This window comes from Vicia villosa, linkage group LG3, assembly GCF_029867415.1.
Source record: "Vicia villosa cultivar HV-30 ecotype Madison, WI linkage group LG3, Vvil1.0, whole genome shotgun sequence".
Lineage (NCBI taxonomy): Eukaryota > Viridiplantae > Streptophyta > Magnoliopsida > Fabales > Fabaceae > Vicia > Vicia villosa.
The window spans coordinates 9693293-9705976 of record NC_081182.1 but is presented as its reverse complement, the minus strand read 5'-3'; positions in this window follow the sequence as shown (position 1 = coordinate 9705976).

Genomic DNA, 12684 nt, shown 5'->3' with positions numbered 1-12684 from the left:
ACTACACTAAGCAAGCTCACCACAGCCAATTGATCTGCATCCATTTGCCTATAAATACAGAGGCATTCCTCATTCAAAAACACACCAAAGCAACCATATTCCTTGCTTTCTCTTTCTCTTCTCATGTTCATTGTTTTTCAAAGTTCTTTGGCAAGAAGAATCGATTTCTTCAAACCAGAGCTCATCTTTGGGAAGTGAACATTCTAACATCTCAAGGGAGGTCATTTGAGGTGATCCAAGCACCTGGATCACTTCTGTAAGTGGAGGAACACCATTGTTGCTCTCACTTTGGAGCATTTGCAGTTGGAGGTCCATGGAGTAATTCAGGAAGTTCCGAGGCAAGCCAATCATCCAGACACATTCCTCAGGTCATAGTGAAGCTAACCAGATGGCTGCAGCTCATCTGTAACTCCAAATTCAACAACCTCCATGTTCACTTGAAGCTGAAATCGAGGGAGGTCCACAGAGCAATTCATGAGGGTTCAAGCTCCAATAAGCATCCAGTTAGCATCATTGAGTCTCAGGGAAGCTATTGAGATCATTCATTCAAGCCCAGGTGTTCTCTATCATCCTCACGACCTCCATTTTCAGAGGTAAGTTTCTGAACCTCACTTCTCTAATTTAAGTACTCTTTGTGAAATAGCTCGATTCTATCTTGTTCAGCATCATCAAAGGATTGAAAACCCTCTATCATCATCCATTTATCTTTCAGTATAGTCATTTAATTTGATTTTGAAATTTTAGGGTTCTTCACGATTTCTGGCAAATTAGTTAGATGTAGTTAATATTAGTTCATGTTAGTTACATATTTAGAATCGTGAGTGAATTTAGAACAAGTTTCATGTTTACATCATTGCAAATGGTTGAGAGTTGAGAGAGTTCAGAAATTTGAATTGATGGAGCTTGAGGTTGAAGACGAAGATGGAGGGTGGCGCCATTTTTCAAATCTCTGAGCGAAGTTTGTTTTATTTTTAATGATAGGCGTTTCCTTAACGACTGAATAACTTGCCCTAGTGGCCACACATGCGCTCTTAGTCTCCTCATGCCCAAGGTCTGGGGTTCGAATCCCCCTCGCCCCAGACTTTTTGCTTCATTTATTTTTCAATGTTTTGCCACTTGTTTGAAAATATAATAAGTTGGATGTGCATCTTAAACAAACTGCGCGCGTAGGCCAGATGGTGGGTGTTTTGGCCAATGACTTGGACGGCGTGAGTTCAACCCCTCTAGGTGACAAAACCATTTTTTTTATCACTTTTCACACTAAATTTTTTCACAACTTCACACAATTAATTCACCTATCAAATTAAACCATTTTCACTTCATTTTTCATACACCTATTATTTAATATATCTATTTTGTGAATAGTCAAAAAAATCATAAAAATATTATTTATTTCTTGAATTTTAATTAGGTTTAAAATAGTATGTTTTTAAGTGTTTTCTTAAATGCTTTAAATATATATTATCACTTTATTTTAACCTAATCACTTTGTAAATAATTTTATGATAAAACCCTAATTGTTTAGGTCTTAATTAGTTAAAAAGTCTTTATTTTTACCCTAATTAAGTTGACTTTTGTCAATTTTCAAAACTGTTTTCAATCGCCGAATAAATCAACTGATTAAGGTTTTCAAACAACAAAACCTTGTATCATTCCAAATCATTTTTCAAATTGCTTTTACACCAGTACTGTAAAGTACTGGGCCTCTAATAGAGTGTAAGTCCCAAAAACCTTCTCTTCTTAGCTTGTTTTCAAAACTGTATTTTCAAAACCTTCTTTCTGTTTTCAAAACATTCTTCTGGTATTTGAAGGGCATTATTCCCGGTGAAACTCTTCAGATACCTATGTGACCTTTGTCCATCTTCACTTCTTCTGTTTTCAAAAAACCATTAACTGTTTATCATATCTATTCAACTGTTATCAACAAAACAACAAAAATATTGTTGAGGCTCTGTACATACTTCTTCAATGGCCTCCACTCCATCCAGGTTAGGCTTTACAAGCTTTCCATTTACAGTCTTTATTTAAATTACTGTCAAATATAAATTGTGCATATATATTAGTTTAGAACTACGTTTGAGTATAAACCCTAGGACAGTTAAACTATATATATATATATTATAGGAATATGACCTAGGATTGAGAATGTCTTCCCGGTGAAGGCTCTTTCCTAATTAGAGATCTGTAGTTCAAACCCCCAAGATGAATTATTCCCGGTGAAACATCTTGGTAAAAACCTTAGAATCCAAATAATAGGACACATCCACCCAAAGAGGAATTATTCCCGGTGAAACCTCTTACCCATTTGCTTAGAGCCAAAATAAGTTCAAAACTACATAGCTTTCTCTTGTGCTATAACAAGGACCCTCGATTAGCCTCCTCTTGGGCTTTGTACAAGGACCCACAGGCTTCTTAAAAGCATTTCCAGCTTCCTCTTGAGCTTGTATACAAGGACCCATCAGGTTTCTTATAAACATAGGAACAGGTCTTTAGTCACCTTTTAGCCTACCCTGGTGAGTTTCTTCCAGTTTAAACCAGACTTTAAACAAGCTAAGTTTGTCTCAATTCTACATTGAGTACATTTTTGGAATGAGAGACATGGACAGTCTCTGTCACCCTTATCTTCATCAATCTTCCTTAGCAGAGTCTAGGATCTATGTTTATCTTCTCCTCAACATGTGTCAGCCTTCATCTTGGGCTTTAAACAAGAAGTCTCCACTAGATAATCTTTCTGCCAATCCTTTCATCCTTTAATAATTAATGGAGAGCTACCCAAATCTTTCATTTTTTAACAAATCCCTGGAAAGGGTTAGCTTCCACACATTCTTTCATTTTTTAACAAATCCCTGGAAAGGGTTAGCTTCCACACATTCTTTCATTTTTTAACAAATCCCTGGAAAGGGTTAGCTTCCACACATTCTTTCATTTTTTAACAAACCCCTGGAAAGGGTTAGCCTCCAAAGTCAATTAATAAAAATGTCAAAAAATAATGTCATTTCTCTTAGGAGATAATTTCCCCAAAAGAGTCAAAACCCCTGGAAAGGGTCAGCCTCCAAAAAACATGATAAAGTCAGTCTTTTACCAAATAATTTCACCAGCTGAGTCAAAACCCCTGGAAAGGGTTAGCTTCCAAAGAAAAACAGTCTTTCAATAAATAAAATCTCCTCAGTAGAGTCAAAACCAACAAAAACAGTTAGCCTCAACCTTGGGCTTCATACAAGGCACCCAAACAATAAAACTCCCCTGTCAAGAGTCAGCCTCAACCTTGGGCATTATACAAGGCAGATAATAGAGTCTCCCCAGTGAGTTCTTCATCATTCAGTAGCCACAACCTTGGGCTTTGTACAAGGCAGATAAACCATATTTTCATGTGTCAAAGATTCCTAACATCTAGGATCTTTTCCCCATAGAGTCATCCATACTCAGTTTATTTAAGAGTCTGCCACAACCTTGGGCTTTGTACAAGGCAGAAAATAATGTTTTCCCTTAGCTAGAGTCAGCCACAACCTTGGGCTTTGTACAAGGCACATAAAATAGAGTTATTCATTCAATTATCCTCAGCAGTCAGCCACAACCTTGGGCTTTGTACAAGGCACATAAATAGAGTCTCCCTAAGTAGAGTCAGCCTCAATTCTGGGCTTTGTACAGAACACAAAAATACCCTGTAATTAATCCCCCAGTGGAGTCATCTCCCAGAGTCAATATTAATAATTAATCAATCAAAAAGCCTCAAGCTTGGGCCTCATACAAGCCAGCTAAAGTCAAATCTTTTATACAGTAGATAGACATAGCTTATCTCTATAGAGAGATATTTTTACTACTCTACCACATTCAAACAAACAAACATTTCATTTCAATTTTAATCAAGTCTCCCATTTAGGATTTTGAAAGGCATGAGCTGGCAGTAAAACCCAGACATGTGGTAACTTTCCCTAATTTGGATGAGCATTTTTCTTTCATTTAAGAGGCATTTGACTGGTATACTTGCACATACACAAGTAAGGTCCCCCTCTTGAATGAAATGAATTCAGTTATTCTGTCACTCCTTTAAATGTTTGTGGTAGAATAGTACAAATACCTCTCTGTAGAGATGATTTCATGTCTCTTTACTGTAAACAGAGATTTAATTCAAGCTTCAACCTTGAGCTTCAAGCAAGGCACCAAAAACAATTAATTTCCCTAGTTAGTTCCCCGAACTACATTAAGCTCTGACTTCCACTAGGGATATGTAGGCATGAGGTTCACAAGGAATCTCAGCGAGCTAATAAAATACCAAAAATAATCAGTTTGTCTGTCTGTCTGTCTTTTAAAATCAATTCAATTCCTTCTCCTAACACAAAGGAGAAACTTTCCCAATCATTAGCAATAAACACAAACACAATGACACAGAGAAGGTTCCTGTAGAGTACTACAGATATGTAGGGTGTTTAAACACTTCCCTATGTATAACCGACCTCCCGGACTCCAGAATTTCTAGTCTAGGTGAAATCCCCACACTTAGCAAACTCCTAGGGTTTAGTTGAGATCTTTTTTCCCCTTTCCTACTCGTAGGACGAATAAGAAAGTTCGTGTGATATCGTAGGAAGAACTGAAATAAAATTCATCCCACCACGGGCGCATTCTCCTTCCAAATTTCGCGTGAAGGGTTTAGCGTGCCGTCCTCCCAAGTGAAACGGGGAGGTAAAGAAAACGACCACCACAGAAAAATGGCGACTCTGCTGGGGATATAAGTGTTAAAAACCTTGGTTTTTCATCCAAACCAATGGTTGACCTGTTGCTGGTCCAGCCCCAATGAGGAATTAGGGATGCCAAATTCCCCCTCAAACAAGAGAGGTCCTGCCTAACCTCTGTGTCATATCATGTGTTTGTTGCATATATATTTGTTTATTTTGTTTATTCTGTATCGGGAAAGGGCTTGATTCCCCCTTGTGGTGAGAAATCCTATACCCGGATTTGAGTGCAACATAAGATAGGATGGAGGATGTCTTCCCGGTGAAGACCCTCTAATCTTGGTTCACAAGTCTACTCTTGGGATTTGCCTGGCTGGTTGTGATTAACTGCGCCACTGCATTCCGAGACTGATTTGTACCAGGAGGACCTAGAAACACATTAACCCCACTTAAAGCCTTTTTTAGGACGTAGAGCGGTGATTACGGAAGTAATTGTCACGCAGATACTACACTCAGAGAAAACTCTCTTATAGATACCAATCAACGTATCTTTAAGGTTGAGCAAAAACTCTGAGACCCCTAGAACCCGTTCTACAGGTACAAAAATCCTTATCCTTAGTTTACCATTGGGGCGGGGATTGCGTTTGGACTTCATGACCACTATACCCTTCAACGCCATGTTTGTTTAAAACTCTTGTGTGTGCATTCATGCATTCATGCATCATTCATTAATAACAACTAAAAAAAAAGAGTCTTTTTTCGAGTCGTTTTTCAAGGAAACTAAATAACGAACGTTTTGAACTTCATAGAAAGAGAGAAACGGAGAAAGGACTTAAGGATCTATATTATGGATTACGGAAGAAAGAGAGCTAGGAAATACACCTTCAAGATTCCCCAGGTCGAGGAACTGGGAAAGCTCGGAAAACAGGTGGTCAACCCCCAAGCTTTCAAGGAGAAGTATGGAAAACTTCTGCCTTTGCTCAATACCAACATTGTGGATGGGATCCTTCCCACCTTGGTACAGTTTTACGATCCAACGTATCACTGCTTCACCTTTCCAGATTATCAGCTCATGCCTACGTTAGAGGAGTACTCTCGTCTGATTGGAATACCCGTGTACGCGCAAGATCCGTACTCCGGTTTGGAAAAGAATCCTGATGACGTTATCATTGCTGCAACTACTCCTTTGAACGTAGTCGACATCAGAACTCATATGGTGAGTAGAGGAGGAATTCAAGGATTGCCCTCCAAATTCTTGTTTGATCAAGCTCGGTACTTCGTCAGCATCCAAGATATGAGCGCTTTTGAGGAAGTCTTGGCTTTGCTTATCTACGGATTGTTTTTGTTCCCTAACATTAACGATTTCGTCGACATCAACGCAATTAAGATCTTCTTAATTGGAAATCCAGTTCCAACCTTGCTTGCGGATGCTTATCACTCTGTGCATTCAAGAAACCTGCAGCGAGGAGGATTAATCACATGCTGCGTACCGTTGTTATACAAATGGTTCGTTTCGCACCTGCCAAAGTCTAGCACTTTCTGGAACATGAGGGATGGCCTTTACTGGTCACAAAAAATCATGTCTCTCACTCACACAGACATTGATTGGTGTAGTCCTGACAACGACGAAACCAAGATCATCTTCAGTTGTGGAAGTTTTCCCAACATACCCCTTATTGGAACTAAGGGAGGAATCAGTTACAATCCAGCTTTAGCCCGTCGTCAATACGGCTATCCTATGAAAAACATTCCAAGTAACATCCAATTTGAGGGTCTGTTCTTCAAGAACATCGACGATCATGGCAACATGCTGAAGAAGGAAATTGTCCAAGCCTGGCGTCTTGTTCACAGCAAAGGGAGAAGATTGTTAGGAAAATATCTTTGCATCTCCCTGGATCCTTACCTTCAATGGGTACGCGTCAGAGCATTCAAGCTCAGGATGCCATATCAACATCAAGAACCTATTCCCCTAAGAGAACCAATTTACCTTTTCTCCACCGATGTTGAAAAACTGCAAGCGGCATTAAACAAGGTATGCCAAGAAAGGAATGCTTGGAGGAACAAGTATCGAATCGTCAACACGGAAAACGTTGAGATTCATAACATCCTAAGAAGGAAGGATGAGTTACTTGAAGTACTCGATCGACAAGTGACACAATCGTCACTTTCTCATCATATCCCTCCTGCTTCCTGGATCATCTATCAGCTCACGTCAGAGAACGCTCAGCTCAAGAAACAGAAAAAGATGTTAGAACGTGAAGTCGGCTCATCATCAAAGTTTTAGAGTCCTTTCTCTCAGTTTCTCTGTATTTCCCTTTTCAAAGTGTGTAAAAACGGTGTTTTCGCTTAATTAATAAAAGTTTGATGTTTCATAACGTAATTATGGTGTTTCCTTGAAAAATAATTAACTTAATTGCATATCATACATCGCTTTAGTTGTACGCACTGACACGAGAATTGTCGCGGATCTAATAGTCACTTTCCTTTCTCCAGAAAGAGAGGAGGAGAAGGAGGTGAACCAAGACTTCCAAGCTGTCTCATCCATACAACACTCGTTCAAGTCGCAAGAAAAGAATGGAAGACTTTGAGCAAGAGAATGGAGAACTCAGAGAAGAGATTAATACTCTCAAAGGTACTGTTGAAAGACTCAATAGTATGGTAGAAGCCCTGGTAGTTGCGCAGAATCGACCAACGCCAGAAGAACCACAAAGGACTGTGGTTTCCGAGATTGTTTCTACTCCTATTCCTCAGTATACCATGCCGCCTGATCGACCTTGGGGCATGCCGTATAACTTTACTCCAGAAGGGTACATACCTCCAGCTTCTGAAGCTCCAAAAGTCACCATGGATATGCGTCCACCGGAGGGTTACAAACCTCTGGAAATTGAAGTTCCAAGAGCAACGGCAATGGGTTTCACACAACAGAATGCTGAGATTCCAAGATCTGCTGTCATGGCTTCTCCACGACCAATTATGCATACTTTTCCCCCGCAAGGCGGACAAGTATATCATCACGCTCCAAGTGAGGATGCTGGCGTGTATGAAAGATTGGACGAGTTCCAAGAACAGTTTCTGCAAATGCAGAAGGAACTCAAGACTCTCCGAGGACAAGATCTATTTGGAAAGAATGCTGCAGACCTCTGTCTGGTTCCAAATGTTAAGATTCCTCACAAATTCAAAGTACCAGAATTCGAGAAGTACAAAGGGAATTCATGCCCACAAAGTCATCTTGTGATGTACGCTCGAAGAATGTCAACTCAGACTGATAATCAACAATTACTCATTCATTATTTTCAAGACAGCCTAACTGGTGCTGCACTCAAATGGTACATGAACTTGGACAGTTCAGAGATTCGTACTTTTCGAGACCTCGGAGAGGCCTTCGTCAAACAGTATAAGTACAATCTGGATATGGCTCCCGACAGAGATCAACTCCGGGCCATGACTCAAAAGGATAGAGAAAGCTTCAAGGAATACGCTCAGAGATGGCGTGAAGTTGCTGCTCAAATTTGTCCACCACTTGAAGAGAAAGAAATGACAAAAATCTATATCAAAACTTTAAGTCCATTTTACTACGGACGAATGGTTGCAAGTGCACCAAGTGACTTTACCGAGATGGTAAACATGGGTGTACGTTTAGAAGAAGCAGTTCGAGAAGGACGCTTGAACAAAGAACCAGAATCTTCTATTGGTCCAAGGAAGTATGGAAGTTCTTTCCAGAAGAAAAAGGATCAAGATGTCAGCAATGTCTTGCACAAAATCAAGAAGAAATTCCAACCTCAAGTTGCAACAATAACTCCGGTTGTTAACTCAGCGCCAGCTTATCAACCTCAGGTCTCGCAACAACAAACTCAACAAAGGTCGCAGCAACCTCAGCAGCAGGTTCGACCTCCAAATTACAACAATCGGGCTCCAAGGTATCCTGCCTTTGACCCTGTACCAATGCCGTATGCAGAATTGTTTCCAACATTACTGGCAAAAGGACTCATTCAGACAAGGAGTCCTCCAAATCCTACAAACAGTTCCTCACCATGGTATAAGGCTGACCAATCTTGTCCCTATCATCAGGGGGCACCAGGTCACAATATTGAGAACTGTTTCCCTTTCAAGATTGACGTCCAACGATTAGTGAAAAGCGGAATGCTATCCTTCAAAGATACTAATCCAAACGTCCAAGCAAATCCTTTGCCGCATCATAAAGAAGCTTCAGTAAATCTGATAGATCAACACCCCAATGTCATTCAAATCTACGACATTCGTCAGATAGGGGAAAATCTTGTCAAGATGCACGCTAAACAAGCTGGGTACGGTCATGTACCACATCACAACTACTTCACATGTGAAATTTGTCCAAAGGATAATCAAGGATGTGCCGTAGTTCAAGCTGCATTACAAGAACAAATGGACTTGGGATGGATTCAACATATCCGAGTCAGAACTGAGCATGACATCAACATGGTTCAAGGATGTCCAGGAGAATACAAAATCTACAAAGTTGAAAATCTTGAAGGATCGGTAGTCAGGTTCCACAAAACTTTAAATGGACTTGCCTACTTTGGAACAGATTTCCACGCTTACAGTAGATGCAGAATATGTCGAAGAAATTCACGAGGATGTTTGCGTGTTCGCAACGACATTCAAAAGCTGATGGATGACAATACCATTACTGTTCTTGCCAACAGAGAAGATGACGAAGTCTTTACCGTATCTCCTCAAATTAATCAAGTTGAACCTATGCAAGTCAAGTATGATAGCAGGAAGACAGCAGTTGCACCGCTAGTCATCTACTTACCAGGTCCTGTACCGTATGAGTCCAGCAAGGCTATACCATACAAGTACAACGCTACATTCATTGAAAATGGTAAGGAAATACCATTATCGTCTGTTGTCAACATTGCTGATGTTAGTCGAGTCACCAGAAGTGGACGAGTCTTCAACAGAACAACAGAAAATGTGGAGAAACCTTCGGAGGAAGTACCACATAGGCAAGAAAATCATCCGACCAATGCTGTTCAAGCAAAAGAAAATGATGAGATCTTGAAATTAATCCAGAGGAGTGAATACAACATTGTAGATCAATTACTACATACTCCGTCTAGGATTTCTGTTCTTTCCCTGCTATTGAGTTCTGAAGCTCATAGGGAAGCTCTACAGAAAGTTTTGGAACAAGCTTTCGTAGAACCAAGTGTTACTATAAACCAATTCAACAACATCGTTGCCAACATCTCCGCCGGAACTAACCTAAGTTTCTGTGACGAAGATCTTCTTGAAGAAGGAGTGGACCACAATCTTCCACTTCACATCTCAGTTGGCTGCATGGGTGATACACTCACAGGAGTCCTAATAAACAATGGATCCTCTCTCAACGTCATGCCTAAATCAACATTATCAAGATTATCTTTCGAAGATTACCCTCTAAGAAAAAGTCATGTCATCGTCAAAGCATTTGATGGATCAAGAAAGTCAGTTTTTGGAGAAGTGGATCTTCCCATGACTATTGGACCTCAGACGTTCAAAATCACTTTCCAAGTTATGGATATTCCAGCACAATACAGTTGTTTGCTAGGTCGCCCATGGATTCATGAGGCTGGGGCAATTACTGAAGGATAGAAAAACACTTAGAAAGGGGGGGATTGAATAAGTGTGACTTTAAATCTTGGACGATAAAAATAAATTGCACAATTATTTTTATCCTGGTTCGCTGTTAACGAAGCTACTCCAGTCCACCCCCGCAGAGATGATTTACCTCAACCTGAGGATTTAATCCACTAATCGCACGGATTACAATGGTTTTCCACTTAGTCCGCAACTAAGTCTTCCAGAGTCTTCTGATCACACACTGATCACTCCAGGAACAACTGCTTAGATACCCTCTAAGACTTTTCTAGAGTCTACTGATCAACACGATCACTCTAGGCTTAGTTCACTCCTAAGACTTCCCTAGAGTATTCTGATCAACACGATCACTCTAGTTACAAACTGCTCAGCCAACTGCTAAGACTTCCTAGAGTATACTGATCACACGATCACTCTAGTTCCTTACAACTTAATGTAATCTATTCAAGAGTTTACAAATGCTTCTTAAAAGCGATAATCACAACTGTGATATTTCTCTTAACGTTTAAGCTTAATCTCACTAAAATATTACAACAGCAATGTAGTGAGTTGATGAAGATTCTGAGTTTAGATTTGAGCAGCGTTTCAGCAAGTTTGATATAAGTTGTTTTGGTGCAGAATCGTTAACCTTGCTTCTCATCAGAACTTCATATTTATAGGCGTTGAGAAGATGACCGTTGAATGCATTTAATGCTTTGCGTGTTCCGTACAGCATTGCACTTAATGTTATACGCTTTTGTCAACTACCTCGAGCCTTGTTCACGCTGTGTCTACTGACGTAGCCTTTAGTAGCTTTTAACGTTCCTTTTGTCAGTCAGCGTAGTCTGCCACCTGTACTTCCTTCTGATCTGATGTTTGAGAATACGACGTTTGAATATCATCAGAGTCAAAACAGCTTGGTGCATAGCATCTTCTGATCTTCTGACCTTGAAGTGCTTCTGAGCGTGATACCATCTTCTGATCTTCAGTGCTTCTGATCTTATGTTCTTCTGATGCTTCCATAGACCCATGTTCTGATTCTGCTTCGACCATCTTCTGATGTCTTGCCAGACCATGTTCTGATGTTGCATGCTGAACCATTTGAGATACAACTTCTGAGCGCTGAATTATGCGTACTCTTTATATATATTTCCTGAAAGGGAAATTGCATTGGATTAGAGTACCATATTATCTTAAGCAAAATTCATATTATTGTTATCATCAAAACTAAGATAATTGATAAGAACAAATCTTGTTCTAACAATCTCCCCCTTTTTGATGATGACAAAAACATATATAAATGATATGAATTTGCGATCAGAAAGAGTAGACGGCAAAAGACAAATTACACAGCTATAGCATAAGCATATGAATATGTCTCCCCCTGAGATTAACAATCTCCCCCTGAGATAAATAATCTCCCCCTGAAATAAATACTCGAAGAACTTTGATAAAAGACTTCCCTGATTATTTCGGTAGAGACGATCATATAAGCTTCTGCCTTCAGAGAATTCATAGCTTCTGACTTCTGCTTCCATTGGACAGCTTCAGAACTTGAATTTCTTTAGATCCTTAGAACACTCACAGCTTCTGATTCCTGCTTCCATCGTGGACAGCTTCAGAACTTGAATTTCTTTGATCTTCAGAACATTCACAGCTTCTGACTTCTGCTTCCATTCAGGACAGCTTCAGAACTTGAATTTTCTGGATCTTTTTAGAACATTCACATCTTCTGATTTCTGCTTCCCTCGGATAGCTTCAGAATTTTGAATGTCTACCAACATTACTTCATGCTAGATTTGTATCAGAACATTGTTGAATGTACCAGAGCATCATCAGAGCATCTCTACATCCTGAAATGTTACAGAACAAAAACTAAACGACAAAAGTCAGCATGAACGAGTTAGAACATAAAATGTATGTTTGAACACATTATATGTATCAGAGCCATATAGGCTGAAATAATGTATCAGAGCAAATAATGTATCAGAGCCATAACATTATATGTATCAGAGCAAATAGAATTTTGTCAGAACAGGATAGACAATGATATTCAAATTCTATTATCAGTGCTTCTGATTCATTCTTCTTTCTTGCTTCTGATCTCTGAAGCTTGACAGCACTCAGCTTGCTTCAGTTTCCAAGAGCTTATTCCTTTTACAGAATAACGCTTCTTATGGTTTTGCTTCTGAAGATTCACTTCACTTCTCTGTACCTGCAAAACACTCAAACCATATAGAACTTGCAGTTCTTGTTAGTGAATGTGTGGGAGCCTTTACCCAGCAACTGATAGATTAATCAAATCATTTATCATTTATCTTCTCCCCCTTTTTGTCATAACATCAAAAAGAATATTTTAAAAAAAATTCAGATGCATAAAACGACAAATAAGACATTTACTGGAATGTAAAACACAAAG